Consider the following 20,961-nt stretch of genomic DNA (forward strand, 5'->3'; position numbering starts at 1 on the left):
TGTATCCATTGTTCAGTTGTTACAACACTGGGAGGTAAACTTGCTACATATTAACAGTGTGTCTCATGGGTGTTTGAAAGTCTGCTTTCACAGATGCTACAGCAGTGGGATCTTCACTGTGGAGCAGGCTGTGTCTGATGATGAAGGCAGCCTAAATGCAGCACAGTATGAGAGTTTAGCACCACTGCTGATCACTGTAACTGAGAAGAGCATGTTACCACTCACACCAAGTGACACAGCTCTTGGATCCCTCCTGCTACTTTCTGGTGCCTGTGAAAAGACACAGTATGCCTGGCATCCCAATGCAGGTAATAACCTTATTCCCTGCCTACACACTAACAGTGAGCATTGGCCCCACCACTAAGCATTGGGGCAGCAGTTGGGAGCAGTGGACCATTGGCCATCAACAGGGTTTCACAATGGGCATTACACTCATCCAAGCACAGGTAGATGTCACCTCCATTATGGTTAAGATGATAGGTATGCTGCATGGCCTGTGTGATGATGTATGTGAGGGTGTATAGCTCATGGACCAACTAACTGGTATGCTGGACAGACACTTGGGCACATTGTAAGCTTCTAGGGACTTGTTCGCCTCTGCACTTTGAAGCAGATGGCATTCACAGGGTTGTCGCTCATCTGCATCCACTGTGGGTACACCCCCACAGGATCTGCAGGCAAAAATGAGAGCAATGTGGAAGAAAGATACCCAGACAGTTCCAATAGTAGTAGGAGCAATGGGTCATTACTGGTCACACTGCGGGTGCTGGGAAGAGCACTTTTGGCTGACATCAAAGATTGAAACAATACTAATTTCATGAACTTTAATCATACTTTTGACTTAGGAATGATGCCCATTCCCATCATGGTATTAGAAACCCAAAAGTTTTGGAGACACTAGAAAAGACAGGTAGGTCATGGTTATGTACCGCTATCTCTTCTATGTGTTCTAATGATACTGAACCTTATGCAATCTATCATCACCACACAAGCAGATATATCCTATGTGGCAGCCTTGTGCATACACAAGGTGGTTGCAGTCACACAGGTCATGTTCATCTTTGCCAGCAGATGAAGGTACCCCAGCTGAAGCTCACAGTGGATTCCCCTATGTACAGAAATAAAGTCTACATAATTTCCAAATGGGTGCCCAAAAAACTGTCACAGCAACATGTGCACAGGACAAAATGTGCAAGAACTCTGTCCCTTGTAAGCCATACTAAGCACCCTCTATATCTGGGCACCAATCATTTTCAGGAAGTATCATACCCTCCCTGCAGAATCACCCAGCTATGCAACTCACTTATTTCTTCATCATTAGTACCTCCTTCCACCACCATTTGCATTGCTGACCCCTTTCACTGGCAACTACACAGCTGTGCAGATGATAACTGCATGTTGCTTTCTGTGCTTTCGTTATGTGGATCATTAATGTCACATGCACACTGTGGTCAGTTCATATACTGTACAGCATAGTATGAGTGTAATATTGCATCAGTTTTAATCTTTTGATTTGTTTTCACTGGCCCATAGCTCTAGACCCGATGCCACCTCTTGGTCAGTGCTGCAGCATATTGCACCTGCTTCTATTGTGCGTGGTCTTCTCAGCAGCAGGTTCATCCAGTGACTCTTCATGCAGCCCTTTGTCTGCTGCTGATACATCCCTTCCAATGGCAATTCCCTGTTGTAGCTGTCTGCATACCAGCATGTTGTGCATCATTGCATAGACAAGCATTTTAATGCAGGTTTCCAGAGGATACCACAGACATGTCACCATAGGAATTTAGGTAGTAGAGATGTGCCTTCAACAATACAAACACTTTCTTCATAACATCGCAGCTATTTGACAGTGTGGAGTTGTAGATCATCCTATCCATGTTCTGCAGGCTACATATCAGTGTCATGAACTATGGTTTAAAGGTGTATCTGGCATCACCAATAATATATCCTTGAGAGAAGTTACTCCCTACAAATCACCAAATCACTGGTACAACTTGGACAAGTGTCTGATGTGTGAATCCTGGGCACTGGTTGGATATTGCATTGCCTCACTGTATATAAAAACTCACACATTGCAGACCAAGTTCCAGCTGATTGAGTAGGAGCCCTTCTGACTGTTATACCAGTGCCCATGTGGACAAGGTGTGGGGGCCTTGATGGCAATACGGGAACAGTCTATTTCATAGTCTATTTCATAGAATGCCCACATAATGTTTATTCACTCTGTGCCATGTGGGAACTTTGGTTTACTATGGTATGGTCAAAAGGGGTCTGGTAAAACAATTGCAACATCATAAAAAAAAATGAATTTGAAACATCAGAAGACCAGAATGTCAAAAATAGTAAACACAAAAATGTGTATATGACATTTTTGACATTCCTGTCTTCCAGTTGTGTTACTTAGCTTACCTCTACTATTTTGCAGGGGCACTATGCCTCCCTGCACACCCCCTGCACATTAAATATACCAACTCAGAGATCACACTACAAAGAAGAAATGGGCTACTTCCCTGTTCCTTACTGAAGCATGACCTCCTGCCACAGTCTCAGCACATCACTTGCCGAAAGGTCGAGTGCACCATGCAACTCAACTAAACCTGGTTGACCACTTTTGGTTCAATTTTCTGCCCCTTGGAAACCGTGATTTCAGACATCGGCTGTTCAACTTACTGCTATTTGCATAAGTCATAGTAAACCAGGAACTTCACATGTTCCTCCACATGCTGTAGCAGAGCATCAAGAAAATGGTATAGAATTCAAAAAGGGGATGCTTCTGATGTGCCCCCGTGTCCCCTGTTGGATGTTAAAAGGTCTCTAGAGCAAGGATACAATGCTACTGATTCTTTAGTGTCCACAAGAATCAATATTCCATGCATCCTATGGGATTTCATGCAAGAACTACAGTTGTCTACAAACTCGTGTATGGTGTCCCTGTCTACACAACAGCATTTGACTGTGTCCCTGTTACTAAGTTGGTGACATGTTAGGCATACTCAGAGTTTATTTTTGGAATACTGAGGGCAGCAATGCACATCATTGTGGACATTGACTATGAGACTGGTCTCTAATATATTCCCCTCTATTAATTCAGATACTAATCCTAGCATCTTAGAGTGGTCTCACTCTTTGTTTACAAAAGACATTACGGTGTACATTTTCTTGGTGGCCACAGCTTGACATTCAGATTTTATACATTTCTAAATCAATCTGCCATGGTGTTTACCATCATTTGTAATCACCTTTGTACATTAGCATAATGCTGCTCATTTCCATCTCACGTATATAATCATTTGCATAAGGTATGAACCATGCTGTTTAGCCAGGTCGAAAGATGGCCCTACCTGTATTTCTGAATTGGGCCTACCCTGTACATCGCTGCTCATCAAGCAATTTTATTTAATGCAGTGCACTACTTGTTTCTGAAATCCAACCAAAATATTGCTTATCATTCATATCAGGTATTTCCCCAAAGTACATAAGTAATTTTACATTTCCTCAATGTTTGGAGATACCAAGTTGAGTAGTCAAGTCTATAATATCTAAAACTTTTTTGGTAGAGTATTAATATTTTGTACAGACAGAAGAGACTACATGCTATTGTCACTAAAATTACATCTATTATTATTATTATTATTATTATTATATTATAATTCAAATCAGAACTACTCACATTTGTGTTTTGGTTTAGGTATAACAATTCTTTTGCTTAAAGTAAAATAATAATCACTGAAGACATGAAAATGAGACAGGCAAAACTATACACTAGTAGGATTTCTTTTTGCAGTCCAAAGGCCATCTGTTTGTTTAAAAGACCCATACATTGTTGCAGATTTCTTTACTTAACCCAACAATTGAAGTTATTTAACAGTAGCATAGCATGTCAGCTACCAAAAAATGTCTTCATTGTTAAGATTCCATTAAAAGCAGAAGCCGCCTCCATGGCTGCCCAAATGATGACCTCACTAATCACCTCATACTGTTGTGTTGGGGACATGCAGATGAATGAATGGACTCACTTGATGGCCAGAAAACATGGAGTCAGAAACCACACAGAAAAAAAAATATTTCATTTTGATAGCAAGACACGAAACTCATCTGTAACCACAAAGATGAAGATGAAATGTAGGTTTAATGTTTGTATTTTTCTTTCTTTCTTGCCTTAAACATAAACATTATTTTCACTTTTTCTTGACCTGTGTGGAAAGAAATGCAATAAAAATTAGATTATCATTTACAAGATGATTTATGTTGAACTAAAATGAACAGATAGAATACTGCATTCCTTATTAAACTCAAATTTTTAGCATAATAGATGATTCAGTATCCCAACGTAGTGAAATTTAAATCTGTCTCACAACCCAAGTGTGAGCTTGATACATACTTTGAGGCACTGGACATAAGTTTATTTTAGAAGTTATTAAAAAACTAACACTGCTCTGTCTGGCTTCATGGCACAGAACCTAACTTCCTGAGTGAGACTCAGATGACGTGAGGACTGTAGTGAATGAACAAAGCCAGCTCATTCATCCTGGGAGAAGAGTAGGAGGCTAGGCTCACTGCTGAACTGGCAGCAGTTGGGATCAGTACAAGTTCTATGCCAGGAGCAACTGAGCTGTGATTAAAGGTAAGATGTGGTGGGAGTTGGGCCTGCTATGTACAGTATACTACAGCTGGAGCCAGACATAAACATTAGTGTACATGTAGAAAAACGAACATTATAAACCATGCTCCATCATCCAATGCAGGTTTGGGGGGTTGGACATGGTAAAACACCCCAATGACTGACTAAATGATGCCCTCCTGTGGTCTCAACAAATGAGCTAAATGATTGTTGGCTCACTGATGGAACAAATGGGCTAACTGGATGCAGAAGAACTAATGGTTAGCAGGCAGTGGGGAAACAGAAAATAATAGAAAACATAAAGAACAACAACTGACACAATGTATACATTACTTATGTCATACCAGGAGACATAGAATGAATTCTTAAATGGCGTACTAGCACAAACTTGGCATGATATCATGTATGAAGAACACTACTGGAGATCAGAAACATCTTTTACCTCAAGGTGTTACTTTACCTGAGGTAATAATTACATTATAGGAAAAAAGCAGGTATATTAAGTTTTTTTCTCATGTTTAGTTGTAAATGTATCTACTACAGTCAAAACTGATATTTGTTTTGTCTCTTTGTGATGAGATCACACCTCACTAGGCAATGGATAATTACTTCCCGTACTTCGCATGCCTTTTTGTGTTTACCTGGTGAAGCTTTAAAACAGCATACTACTCCACTGTCACCATGTCACACAATTACTTTGCTGCTTTCATGATGTTGTGCATGATTCAATGGTCATTTATACAAAAGAAAACTAGGTTACAGCACATGTGTGTGATGTGATATGACAACTGTGCTGGATAACGTTATACTACACAAATGAACCAGATGTGACAAGTTTTATAACTTCTGGGAACCATGAACCATAGTGTTAAAATGTTTTGTAAGACTTTTATGTTTCAGTCTGCAACAAACAATGTTTTATAAGATGTTTTAGTCACTGTCTGCAGGATGGGCTGTGACAGATGAAGGCATATTAAACTCCATTATCTATATCCAAGTTTGGTTTGTAGGCATTAGCTTAGCCATCTATGCTCAATTGCACTACACTGAAACACAGCCTGAAGGCTTCTATTCCTATTTTAAAAATTATGCCTAGCAATTGAAACACCATTTTGATCACAGAATAAAACATATTTTATTTTGCACATTGAAATACTGGTCTGCTATGGAAGTTTGAATGGCAAATGCCGAGTATCAGAAACACTGAAAAGTAATTCCCAAAACACAAAAGGTAGAAAAAGATAACTGCAAGCATTTTTGTAAGGTGGAAGCCCCACTGCATCCCCTGATGTGGGGAGCAAATACCTCACTCCTAAATGAATATATCAGTTTATCAATTCCATAACTGACCAGCTCGAACAAAGGAGAAATATTCCAAAAGAAGGGACTCATTGCAAGTTGTATTACTTGAAACTAACTTCAAGTCTCAACACATTCACAAACATGCATTATATGAAAGTTTAGGACAATTGACTGAACATTTAAACCAATGCCCCTTATATACAACATAAACTATTTTAAACTTACCTGATTTGTGATTATAGCATATTATGAGACAGGTACACTGCTTCCTGATCAGGAGGCGGAATTATCCCTCTTTTTAGTTGGACATCCTTATTTCTCTTAAGGCCCATATAAACCTTTAGGCAGTTGTTTCTATTTCAGTTTGGATTTATTGGACTCTTTTTTTTTCCCCAAAAGAGAGTCTGCATTCAACATCTCAAACTATGTCTCTTGACATTTTTACATAAGTGGCGCAGAATGTCTCTATTCTTGATGTTTGCCTGTCTTATTTGGTCACCATTTATTTTCATCTTTAATGAAAACCAAACATGATGAAAGTATAACATTGTGGGAGCAACATGTAATACAGTCTTGATCCACAAAATTATTAATGCATGTATTTTACCTCTTATAGTCATAGACATGTTCCCTGTGAGCTTCTTTGATGCCCATCAAACAGTTTTAATCAGCATGGTGATCATTAAAGAAGAAAAAAAGCGGGTCCCTCCTTTGTGGGTTAAATCAATCCACCAACCAAAAGATGTGCATCCAGACATTCTATTGTGTTCATTCCTCTGATCTACTGAAGCAATTCAGGTATGCTATCCAACTGCTCCACATCCTGTTGTGAGAGTGTAGCTTCCTACCCTGCAGCGTTTTACTTTCTCTTGTGTGAATTTCATCTAAAACATCCCCAATGTCCCACATATCTGAGGGGTGTCACATTTTTACTTCCCTGAGATGGCTTTTTGGGATTTTTTTTGTGTTTTTAGCCACAGTGATTATAAAGAAGACTGACTTTCTTTTTTTTCTAGGGAGGTAAACTGTACCACAAAATCCAATCCTAGCATTAGTAGTCCCTCTAAAAGTGTTATTTCCTGTTTAAAAACTTGTCTCACAACCAGTCAAATCATGTTCTTTCCTAAAGTCCGTAAGGTGGGCTCCAGGTGCTGCTTTCCCATATCTATAATGCCAACAGCTGCCTGAAATCTCTGAAAAACATGGTCAAGTTTAGCTGGGGGATAACAACATTTGTTCAGAAATGTCCAGGTGAATATCCTGAATTTCTTGCTTTTAGTTTTACACCCAGTAGAGAAGGCAATCTGCTGATATTGTTTTAGTTATGCAATTTATATGCAAGTCCCATTCCCAAATTTCCTACCATTGCTTGCTTGTCATTACCATAACATTCCTTAACTCACCATATTCTCAGATGATCATTCCTTTTATTACTTGATACTGTCCTCTCCCTGAAATAAAGCAATCAGTTAGATCTGGTCTGTGACACTGATCCTGTTGACATTCAATTTTCTAGCCATGGCTAACAGTCTCAAACTCTAGCTTCAACCCTTCACACAAACCAAACACTGGTTATATCCAAATGTCAGTTTGTCCAATCCTTTCCTTTGATTAGTTGATCTCAATATCTAATTCCTTGCCTTTCATACACTAATTTTTAAATGATTCTTTTTCTTTGCTACTGATGCTCAAGTGACCTCCTACTGGGAGTATAAAAGCCTTCCAGAGTGTCAAGTTTTCTCTCCATGGCAGAGCACATATTATGCCCATCTACAATTTCTCAGCATCCAGGAGACAGCCCTGGTCCAAAACCATCTACAGCAGCCATACAGTGTAGTCCATGGCTCTAGGGATATCTGTCAAATTACCATATGCTTTCATTTATCATCATAAGCATCAGAAAATAGTACTGCAAAATAATTAAGTTGAACTGCCTGAAAAATATACATATGGGTCTGGGAGCCCCAGACTGACCCAAACCCTAGTGAGTGTGAATCCATCTTGGGATACTCTGAGTTTAGAAGCCCCCCCCCTCATATGAAACTTGTTAAGAAGTTCTTTATCATCTTCAGGAAATCACTGGGTGTCATCTCTGTAAAGGCTTAGAAACTGTATAGCTGCAGTGGCAGCATATAAAAATGTCACTGTGCGTAGCTGTAGCTTCTGATCCAAGTCTGAAGGGAGCATTTTCCAATTAGTGATGTTTTTCTTCATTTTGTCTACTAACAAATATGAAGAAATTAGACACTGTCATTTGTGCTAGCATGTCTGAAGTTTTAGTACATAATTTCAGATTAACCTGTGTAATATATGTCAGCATGACTAGCCACAATACTGTAAATAAGTTCTTACATGTTGATTTATAATCTGTACAGAATGTTTTAAAGACTTGATCAGTGTTCCTTTACATTTGACTGTGCATATTTGTGAAGAAGATTCTAACTGCAGACCATCTCAGAATCAGCTAATTTGCAGATGTTGCAATTGGAATGTTGACAGTTGGTATGTGCTACTGTCAGAAGCTGAAAGACAGGAAGGAACTTTGGTAAACAGCTGCTGGTTGATGTTCAAAATGTGAAATGAAAATTAGACCTGAAACTGTTGTGACAGATACACTGGTCTATAAAAGAGCCTGCTGAAGACAGCTGAAGTCAGTTATACTTACAGTTACAGTTGTACTGTGCAGTGGATACCCAAAAAGGACTCACCAAGAACTGTAAGCATGCCTTTGCTCTGTTGGAATAATTTAGTTTAGATCAGGGACAGTGTCCTTTAGTCAGGTAGAAAATGATGACTAATCAGAGTTTTTCTGAATGGTGGATTTCTGCCCTTCAGTATTGAATTCATTTTCCTGATGATTGAGTTCTGTTTGTTTATTGGAAATTGCTGTTTTTATATTTTTAATCATTTTGCTCATTATTAAATATTTTTATTATCTTACATTTTGGCTGGTCAATCAGTGTTTTCCTTAGTGATTTTAGAGTGCTTATACCTACTTTGATGACTACTTAGTCCTCTCTGAAAGCCTGTCTGCTTTAGGTCATTTGCTACTATTTGTTTTAATATCTAATTTTAATAACTGGACATCCCATTGAAAGGGCATGTAGACACTCTGGTGGCAGCGTGTTACCATTTATTTTGCAGAAGGGACACAGCTGGAAATCTGTGTCAGGCTTTCCCAGAAGTGTTTGAATGTATAAGATTTAATTTAAGTGTGAGTGTATCAGAGAACTTAAACTGGGTCATATTTCTCTGAAGTGTGCAATAAGGAGCTATATTTGGGGTGGGCAGAAGTATACGGTCCAGTCCTAGGTTACAGAGCATGTTCCTGTTGTGTTGTTAGGGAATAATTATGAAATATTACTCCTGTTTAAGTGACAGTATCTTACTGGAGTCAGTAGTAAGGACTGAAGCTCCTTAGTTACTGATCCAAGATAGTAAGGAACATCACATTATTTGGTGGCTGTCCAGTGGGATATTGACTGGATGTCACATTAATTGGAGGCAGTGATGTGAGATTTTTAATTGGACTTCAGTAGCCTGTGGGTAGTTGTTATTAGGGGGTGCACTCTCTACAGCCACAATTCAAAGCAGAAATTTCAACCCACATAAAGAGAGGCAATTAAATGTAACCTTCCTAAACCACAAAGACCTCCTAGATGAAGTACACATAACAAATACCCTCAGTATCCCCAAATGCACTCTTTCAAAACAACACCCAAATCAACAACTCATGGAGCCCTACTTCTAAGCCCATAAGGCAAGCCACCACACAATCCAACATTCTAGTCATTGGAGACTCCATTGTGAGACACATTGATGTCTCTCTCAGCAGGCTGAGTAAGGAGAAAGTCACGGTCAGTTGCTTATCAGGGGCTAGGATCCACCACATTATGCATGCACTCAGGTCATTGGACCACAATTACCAATATGACTCAGCCATAGACCATGTGGGAATAAATGACTGGAAACATACCTCCCTAGACTATATGAAGACAGACATCATCAAGGTCTCGGAATATGTGTCTCAGGTTGGAATGAGCCTAGCATTGAGCAGCATTTTACCTCCTCCAAGGATGATGCCACAATATGAACAAAAGATGATTGACTTTAATAACTGGATTAGTTTCTGGTGTCATTCTAAGGGGGTGCAATATTTGTCAGCATGGAAGGAGATGGTCAACAGGCCAAAATGATTTGCCAGGGATGGTCTGAATCTCTCCCATCTAGGCTTTTGAATATTAGCTAAAACATTCCCCCGGATTCATGAAGCTCGGCGCAAGGCCGGTGTAAGGCATGCGCCGGCAGTGCAGTGTATAATCGGCGTAGCAGCACCACATGCATAGTAATGAGTGCGCGCTGCAACCACAACCGCGTGCAGAGGGCACGTGCGTGAGCCCAAGTAGGATGCGCCCGTAGGCGTGGCCAAGCCAGCAGGCGAGGAGCAACCTAAAGTGCTGACTGTCACAGGCCACCTGCAACAGTAACCGCACCAGCCAGTGTCTGTGGATAATGAAATGTACGCAGAGTATGCAACATAGTACCCGTCTACACAAAACGGAGAACCAAACATTAACCCACGAAGTCCAAATTGTACCCGTCCAAGGAACAAAGGATACGCATAATACCGTGTCCGTCATGCAATGCACTGTCAGTGGGCATACCCAGTGAGGGTGTACTGCAGCATGTCAGCGCGCCGCACTTACACACAAGTAGCCCCATGGGCATGGTCACCAGCAGTAGTGAGAGTACACAGCCGGGCAGCCGTGTCTATATAACAACCAGAAGGAAACCAGATACCCTAAACACAGACAAACATGTGCATAGCAACATGTACTACACCCAGCAACGTGCCCGTCACATACACATAGGACGGTGTATGCCGAAGTGTAATATCCAGAAGCAGAACCCATGCATGCAAATGTAATACACAACAGCCCCGTCATAGCACGTAACCCGCACCCATGTACGACCGTCCACCCAACCCAGCTAGCAGCCTTGCGCAGCTGCACACCTGCACACAGTGGGTATACCTCAAATGTAGTATGAAGTATTGTCCTAGGCAGTGCCACGCGTGCAAATATGTACCCCACATGTCAACATCCCACCTCAGGTACTGATATCCAAATGGCTGCATGTGAATGTGTCGGCAGAATGCGTACATCCCGCATGTGGTATGGACCTGTCGAAACCCCATAGGTGTTCACACGCCATGGTGTCCATAACTGTACACATCTGGACAAAGCAGTATGTGCAGCCACTGTACCGATGATTAGCTATGCAGACATGTCAAACACAACACATAGGGCGGAACATCCGCCCACCAAGCAGGACACCCCAACAGGGTGCCACATGCACAGAAGGTGAAGGTGGGACATCACACATAGATAATAGTGGTGCTGGATGGCCAAACACCCACGGCCAATGCAAAGGATTGAATAACATGTATATGCCTGGATGAATGGGTATGTCATATCATGGGAATAGCCTAAGCTATCCAACATAATAGCCATGCATACCAGATACAAACTGCCAGTAACACGCAGTAGTAATGCAGGAAGGCATACATGACTGTGGGAATATCACAGGACATATGGCACGTGCCAAGTGTCGACGCATGACACAAATGTCCAGGATGGGGCCCCCTGCAAAGAGGAACATGTGCCAACCCAACCCCCCACTGATGTATCGGCAGTGGAAACACAACCCAAACACACACCAACACCACCGTCCATCCCACGATAGCAACGGAGGCCGGTCAAAGACCACCATGATGCGTGCACAAACAGGGACACGTGTAACCTTCGCTCTGACAACCCCCCACAGGCCAACGAATAATAGTATGGACATATGCATGTAATGCTGCGAAGGATGTGTGGTAGTCCTCAGTATCACAGAGGTAGGTACACAGATACACTGTAATCAATCGTAACATATGTGCACTGTACACAGCATACCTGCAGGTAATACATAGTTCAATCATGTGCCACAGAAATATCCACGTACGAATGAGGACAGGGGATAGACAAGTGTGAATGGGACAAACTATGAACATAGGTTCATAGGTTCATAGTAGGCTATCCGCCCAAGGGCATCTATAAGCCTAGCCCATAGTTATGTTGCATTCGCCACCCCTTCAGTTTGAAGAAAACTATGCCTATTATATTGCTGTACCTCTGTCAAGCAGTGACACTGAAGTAATCCCTGGGGTATAGCTGCAATCTCCCATCCATTGGTCAAGATTCCTCTTGAACAAGGCCAGCGAGGTGCTCTGCCTCACATGTACTGGGATGTTGTTCCACAGCATAGTGAGTCTCTGGGTGATGAATCTGTCCCTCAAGCACATTCTATTAATGACCGTGTCAAGGTTTAAGTCTCCTGCCCTTGTGGTTCTGAGGGATCTAGATTCTTTAGGTGAAGCATAGTCATCAAATCTGGGTTCGACATGGCCTTGTATGTCAGGCACAGGTCACCTCTGAGCAAGTGGTATGCGACTGAATAGAGCTGGATTCCTTTCAGTCGGGCAGCATAAGACATATTCCTGAGACCCTGCATCCGTTTGGTGATGAACTGTTGGGGCCTTTCCAGCTGCTGCAGGTGTCGGGTCAGATACATTCTGAATGGGGCATTGTACTCAATCATAGGTCTAATGAGTGATGAGTACAGGGGGACGATGACCTCCCTTGATCTAGATGTGAATCCCTTCATGATCAGGTGGGCAATGTAGAAGGTCTACCTAACTACTTTAGCAACGTGAGTGTCGAACGAATGGTTACTGACAACCTGGGTCCCCAGATCCCTGGTAACTTCCTCTGTGCTCAGTGGATTGCCACCTATATGGTAGCTAGGGGTAACCTTGTTTTTCCCGAAGGGTATGACTATGCATTTCTTGGCATTTAGCTGTAGGCCATGTCTCTGGCACCAGTTATCCATATATGTGAGGCCCTTCTGAAGGATATCTGTGTCAGATGTGTTTCCGACTATGGCACCCAGTTCGCAGTCATCTGCAAACATTGTCAGCCATAACCCCCCTGTGTTTGCTTGTACTTCGGAAAAGTAGATGCCAAAAAAGAGTGGACCCAGGACTGAGCCCTGTGGGACACCACTTGTGACCGGCTGTGAGTCTGACATGGCGCCAGCAACTCTGACTGTGTGGGTTCTGTCACTTAGCCAGTTTGCAATCCATCTTGTGATGTATGGGTTTACATTCAAGCTAATGAGTTTTTCAATGATACCTGAGGGGGGTATTGTGTCGAAGGCCTTTGCCAGGTCAAGGTAGGCTGTATGGACTGCCTTACCCTCATCAATGGCCTTGGTGACTGTTCCTAAAAAGTCAACCAAGTTTAAAAGGCATGATCTGCCTTTGACCAAGCCAAACTGGGTTGGATCCAAAGTATGCAAGTCCCCTATGTCTTTATCTATGAGTTCCATTATGATCCTTCTCCATGGCTTTGCAGATAAGGCTTGTCAAGCTAATGGGATGGTAATTACCAGGGTCAGTGGAGGCACCGCCCTTGTGAAGTGGGACTACAGTCGCCTTGCGCCACTACTTGGGTACGTATCCTGAGGTGAGGCTAAGATTAAACAGCTGTCCTAACTGCGGGTTTAATTACTCATTGAGTTCATGGAGTACACAGCCGGGGACACCATCTGGTCCCATGGATGCTGTGTTTACTGCCTTGGAGAGAGCATTTCCCACCTGGGCGTTACAGATGTTCTGGCGGCTACAATCCTCTGGTATAGATATCTCTCCATTTGGGGGGGGGGAGAAGTTTGCACTGAACCTGTCAGCCAGTATGTTGGCAATGTGTGTAGGTTCAGTAATCTTCACATCATTTTGAACTCAGTCTGAGCATATCTGGGAGTGTCCTCCCAGGTGTCTAACATAGCTAAAGAAGGCCTTATGATTGTCTTTTGAGTCCTTGGTGATTTATCTCTCGAATTTGCCTTGGATGATTTTATGAGAGCTCGTAGTTCTTCACATATAATGAGCAAGGGTGTCTTACCTTACAAGGATTCTGCTCTATCTTGTAGTAGCTTCCTCCTTTTGTTGTAGAGCTTGTTTATGGCTGGGGTCCACCAGACCGGATGCTTGGCTTTGATACAAAGAGTCTCAGTTTTGTATGGGATTGCCTGATCCATGCAGTCCTGTAGGTGCTGGTAGAAGGCATATGTAAGTGATTCAGCGGTTTGAGTAATGTTTACCACTGGCTCAGGGGCCTTAAAGGAGACCACACTAGTGTTTAGAAGTGTGAAGTCGGCTTTTGAGAAAGGCATATGTATGGTAACCGGCACCACCCACAGCATTGTATGCCAATAGCAGAAGCTATTGTAGGTTGTCCAAACACACGTGTCTGTACACACGGAATATCATAGCAATAAACCACGCCCGGATGTGGGTAATGCTAGATATACCCACGGCAGACATGGTGCGTTCCCGAGGCCGATGCCCGAGGGACCACACACATAGCCGGCCTTAGGCATAGGCCAACTAGGCAGCCACCTAGGGTGCCGCTCTACTAGGGGCACTTTTCCAGTATTTATTTGGTGTAGGTAGACCAGGATGGGGGTAGCGGGTGATGTGGTGGGGGCACCATGGAGTCCTTTTGCCTAGGGCACCACTTGACCTAAGGCTGCTCCTGACCACACAAAGGCAACCGTGGGTAAATACAGCAGTACCCACACCCAGACGCGGGTCATTGCTAGTATGCCATATCATTTAGGGAAAGAAACCATATATTCCCAGACATAATGGCACAGCATAATGCCTGTCTGCCGCCCAACCGGAGACATATGGCACCCGCGGCGGTGCGGACGTACTGCGCGAGATGTCCTTTACCAATGTCGACACTGTCTCGCTATGTGAAACAAAGTCAACATAGCGATTCAATACTAAACAGTGACAGAGAGCTCGATGTCCCCGTTGCTGAGCTGTTCAACCTGTTCCGCCATGTTAAATGTATGTAGCAGAGCGGGACTGCCCCAAACTAAGCAACGGACATGTCCGTGGCTCAGTGAAAGCTGTCACGCAATGTTAAACCCATGTAATATAGCGAGACAGGTTATAAATACCGAGGTATAGTAATGGAAATAGGTCTGGTCGACCAGACCGTGTGCAATTACTATAACAAGATCTACAACGGGCACGCCAGCCAATCAGCGCACATGGTTAGGAATAATGGGGGGGATATGGTATCATAGACACGGATAAACCGTGCCCATGTGACTCGTCTGACATTCGTACATGGTCAGGGCAGTTCTGTACACTAGGCAGACAAGACCAAACCCAAAGCACCACAGGAACACCCTGACAATCGAAGGCCTGTATGCGTAGGGGATATAAGCCCCTGTGATCTGAATATCCCTGCGGTCACGACATATGCATCCTGGGCCATGAGCGGTAGGGAATAAGGAATGTTTAACATGTAGTACCGCACTTTTCCCAACAGGAGAATGGATGCCTGTGACGTACGTGAGTGCGGGGTGGGGTGGGGGGATATGTAAATTTAGCTAAGTACCATGGGTATGCATATAAATGAGACAGAACAGCTAATGTGTAGTGGTCACAGCAACTGGCAAATGTGAATGCAGTCCCGTTTGAATTACGACTATAGAACATATAAATGTGAACGTGTACGTAATGCGTCCATGCCGCAAAGACTGTTACATGTGTAAAGGTGAAAGTGTGTTCCGCACACGTCCGTCAACCTGATCAGAGATATGTTACCGGAACAGTCACAACTAATACAGACCACGTAACCACACAGACCCAGTAAACATATGTAAACAGAATACGGATATGCATGTGCGCCTGCACGTAACCCACAATTAGGAAATGCAAGTGCGCGTGTGCGTGTGTGATCCGCTCACAGCAGGGAAAGTTAATGCTGTGTCCTCCACGTCAATTATACATGTCTCAAAACTGTCAGCCTCTGAAAGTATGGAATCGGACAATGCCATGTAAAGTACCGTTAGAAATAGTGAGAAACACATGCTATGTGATAAGACAAACATAGAATGTGGACAGAATAATGTGTGTGTTAGTAGTATGGATTGACGACGGTTATGCATCTGTAACCCGACCCACTTGTCAGAAGGTGCCACCGTATGAATTGTGTTTAGTTGGCTCACACTTGTTGACCGGGCTAGGCTAGCTGGATATATGTCCAGTGTCAGCAGAGGCCCGTGGAGAAATGCTCCACACACAATAATAGCACAACATACCAAAGTACTCATATATGTAACCAAAAAAGAACAACAATAGAAAGTGTCCTGAAAGGACTGGTTACACACAGATCCCAGACGACAGAGAAATATATGGCCAGTGGAAGCACGTCACAATTACGGGATCAGGTCCCTATAGAAGCAAGAAGGTCTCACATGACACGCCAGCGAATTGCCAGATAGACACAGGTCAATGTAACACACAGCAAGATTAAGGGCCAACCAGCCATACACCATGCCAGAACCTGTATAGTGGAAAGGTATGGTATGGTAATAGATGTGTGTACACAGGTAATCCACAGACAGTAACAAAGCAAGGTATGAAACGAGGGGTTCACATGTATATATCTACACACAGCAGTCCGACGGCCCGTATATATGCATGGACATAGATATGTCACTCGAAAACAAGATGTAAACAACTACAGTTTATTCCATATCATATTGATATAGTTATATACAGTCATATTTATATTTAACATTGTGACTCTTATTTACATTCATATTTATACAAAATATGCATTTAATTGTACTTATTTATTCAATGATTTGGAATCTTAATGCAACAATTATACACATTAATATACAATATCATTATCAACACACTACATTCTAAGGTTTACTCACAACAATTATCAATTATGTTTCAATATACTGATTGTATTGACCAATATTGTATTTATATTAACACATTGTTGTTGTATTAATGTTTCCATTAAGTAATGTATGCAACACTGATTTTTATGTCACTTTATCTTTAAGACTTGGAGCACTGTCCACTTAACTATGAGCAAGTTTATTGATTAATTGTCTTTAAACTGACTCTGAAGGAAGTATATAAGGGACGACTATCTAATGTATTTCGTACTCTGACGATGCCCCATGTTAGTGGGTGAAAGTGCTCAGTATCTTTGGACTGTGGAGTGTATCGTTTTTGTCATCGTCTGTTTTGGTCTGGTTTATGTTCATTAATGTCTTTTATGAAGATGACCAGGACTCAAGGTTTGCTGTATTTCCGCTTACTGGAACATGGATATAGATAGGCCAAGTAATACATAATATGGGTAGTCAAACAGACATCCACGATTGGGGAACATACAGCATCAGTCAAAACCACTGGCCAGATGGTGACAGTCCAACAAGTTCTACACTTTACATATGCACATTGGTGTCCATTGTAGGACTCCAAAAATTGATCCGTTCGCAATATCAACCAGCTGCGATCGACCCAGAAGAAATGACAGCCGTGACTACGGCACAGCTAGACATATGCACCGCCAGCATGTTTAAGGTTGATGACAAGTGTCCATGAAATGCAGGACATATGAACAGAAATCCCCAGATTGTCGAGTCCATAGAAGTGCGTCCACATCCCAGTCCCGCACACATGAAGGATGTGTAATGTGCACTGTCGAGGGTTGCAGCCATGGGATCCTGGGTATGCAGAAATGGGGCTCGGTGTTTTTGGCAGATAATCCATTGGCCCTCCCCGTGGGAGGGATGTGGGTATAGCACATGCCTTACTCCCCACTAATGATGCAATGCATCCATCGGATAATGCTGAAAGCAGGTGTGAAATGTGTACAGCCCTATATCAGTGTCCAGTAGGCAATTCCCATGGATGGACAAGCGTACGACCAAGATGGCACCCATAACTGGAAACCTGGTGGAATTACACAGCTGCAGTAAGGCATAGCACAGGAAATACAGATAGGGACTACATTAGACATTCCCCATACAAAGTCAGACCATCGTGCGAATACCGGCGTACACAGCTCTCAATCTGCCATCACCAAAATGGGGATCACTCGCTTCCATAATGCGGAACAAATGGGCGACCTGTGGAACACATACTAATGGCTCACTAACAACTTCAACTAGGAAGGTCATAGGATGGTTAAACTATGGCGTTCCCACTTATAAAGAAGATCCTTTAATGAATTAATATGATTAATGTCAATTGACCATGGAATAAACCTAATCAACATAAAATAACCGCTGGCACCTTATGGCACACAATCCAAAAAACACATAGGTAGATGAAACAGTCAATGTAGAAATTGTCCAGAACAGTGCCCAAATGGTATAAAAAGGTTCCTTTATATACAAGTAAGCGCTTTCACCCGTAGGCTCCGTCAGACTTACACATAACATAAAAGCATCCAGGCTTTAAATATCCCTCCTTACACTTTCATTGGTCAATTTCTCATCAAACAATGAACAATTAACCCCAGCATATAAAGCGCAGACGCAATGTTAAATACACACACATATATTAACATCTTTAAAAATATCTTATTAAAACATGTATTATATTATATTGTACTATGCCTAATTCTCATCAATTATAAATCTAACAATATATATAGAAAATATGTATATTATATCAATGTAAAACAGTGGTAAACAACTGAAAGAGTGGACTAATAGATGTTAAATGTATAGCTGTACCTAAACTACATTCCTGTTATTTGGGTTTAAGCCACCTGCTTCTCAAAAGAGGCTTAATCTGTGCTTCATCATTCAGCCCTGGTGTTTGGTCAGCTCTCCACCTAATAATCCATCTCAATCTGCATTCTAAAGTATAGTTGATAAGGTCCCCCCTCTGGGATTAAAATCTAGCCTTTGTAAAACACTGAATGTAAATCTATCCCTTGGGATGTGCTCATAGTCGGTCAGAGGCATAGGCCAACTGGCTGCCTAGGGCGCACTAGCAGGGCCACCTTTCTAGTAGTTATGTCATGTAGGTACACCAGGATGGGGCACCATGTGTTGTGGTGGTGGCCATGGAGCCCTATCGCCCAGGGCAGCGGTTGATCTAAGGCTGCTCCCGTGCTGCGTGGGAGGGTAGTACGGTCTGCAGGTATGTGCTGAAGTGCACATGAAACAGCGGTCTACAAGGATTACCCATAGTGGCGACACCTGCACAGACGGCTATAGCGGGACATACACAAGACCATGCACACAGCTCAGATAGACATACACACACCATAAACAGGCAATGATACGCAAGGTTTATGGCGTGTATGGGTACAGTGTCAGTACAGCAAGGATAGCTGTCTGCCACGATATCCAGCAGATGTCTCTAGGGTGTGCCGGAATATGGACGTTGCATGGACAATGAGTGGATATGCATCGTACCACAGTTCTATGTGTCAGCCGTGCAAATATGCGATACATGGGACAGACAGCTGTCCATGCAAGAGCAGCGCTATGGGCATAACATAAGTATGTATATATACATCGAGAGATACAGACGGACACATGTGGCAAGGCCGGGAGTGTAACGTACACAGCACCACCCCACCACACCACAGCAGGGCGCACGTGGAGAACACGCTACGGAGGTCGCCAACCACAGCAGGCACACAGGCAGTCCACGAGCTGCGTCTCACCATCCACAAACACAGAGATGTCGGCAGGATATAAGTGTTCTGTGGAACCTCTAAAGCCATAACTTATGAACCCATGCAGCTGGGAGCATAGACACACACACACAGCTGGCAGGCATGGTGATTGACCTTACCCCCACCTACCCAACTGCACAACAGTATGACACAGGTATGGAATGCGCTACGTGGACCACTGAACACAGCGCCATCAGAGGCACACGTCTAGGTGGGTGACAACATCCGTAAATGAATAGACGCCGATAGCCAAGGTATGTGTTGCGAAGCATCTAAAAGAACTACCCTCTACAGGGGCAGCTGTAAACACACACACACACCCCCCACACACACACGGGGAAGGCCCGGGAGTTGAACCTATGCCTACCTACATGAACACACTACAGCATGATGCATTTACAGAACGCGCTACAGAGATTACTGAGCACAGCGCTGTCAGAGGCATACTTCTAGGTGGGTGACATCATCCGTAAAGGAATAGATGCCAATAGCCAAGGTATGTGTTGCGAAGCGACTAAAGGAACTACTCTCACCAAGGGCAGCTGGAAACACACACACACACACACACACACCCCACACACACACGGGGAAGGCCCGGGAGTTGAACCTACGCCTACCTACATGAACACACTACAGCATGATGCATTTACAGAATGTGCTACCGAGATTACTGAGCACAGCACTGTCAGGAGGCATACCCCTAGGTGGGTGATATCATCTGCAGAGGCAAGGCAGCCGATAGGGAATGAAGACAGAGTGCGCAGTCACACAGCATGTTACCATCCCAAAGTGGGCGTACAGTAACATGGTAGTGCTGCACTCGGGAATACCAACTAACTACGGAGCACAACATCACGTCATGGATACGGGATGCACCACAGACAGTATACCCTATGAGAGGGCAACCGGCGTGCATGATGTAGGCAGCCATTGTGGCATACCAACCACATATGACTCACCTAGACGGCCACCATGGCTATGCAGGATGCCATTGGCCATGGCTACACGCCTAGTAGCAGACATCGGTGCCGACTGTACTGTGTATCCCCGAATGGCGTACTGGGCATGCCCTCACACCTAGTGGTCGCGAAGGGGAAACATACATGCACACGGGGTATCATCACAGACGGGCGCGGTGTGCACTGTACTGTGTGTCCATCTACACAGCTGCTTACTGGGCATGCTCACACACTTAGAATCTGCAGAGTGCAGACATGCATACACATGGGGTGGAATCATGGAAGGGCAGAGTGTGGACCGTCGTGTGTGCCCACCCACACAACAGCAACCCGGGCATGCTCACATGCACAGGGTGGACACACATGCAGTTACACGTACACACACAGATGACATCACAGGCATCACGGGTGCAGGCTGAACATGTACACACTGCAGTGAACACCTGTT

General features: G+C 43.3%; 1 protein-coding gene across 1 annotated transcript in view; it reads right to left on the reverse strand.

Annotated features, from left to right (window-relative positions):
• Positions 1-4,110: 4,110 nt before the first annotated feature.
• Positions 4,111-20,961, reverse strand: part of LOC122813417 (protein transport protein Sec16B-like) — a 1,253,021-nt gene continuing 1,236,170 nt past the window's right edge. The window contains exon 22 of the mRNA XM_044085733.1: positions 4,111-4,193. The gene's annotated coding sequence lies outside the window, so the exon portion shown is untranslated. The remainder of the gene's footprint in view (positions 4,194-20,961) is intronic.

Source organism: Protopterus annectens, chromosome 10.part0, assembly GCF_019279795.1.
Source record: "Protopterus annectens isolate FY-2018-M chromosome 10.part0, PAN1.0, whole genome shotgun sequence".
Classification (NCBI taxonomy): Eukaryota; Metazoa; Chordata; order Ceratodontiformes; family Protopteridae; genus Protopterus; species Protopterus annectens.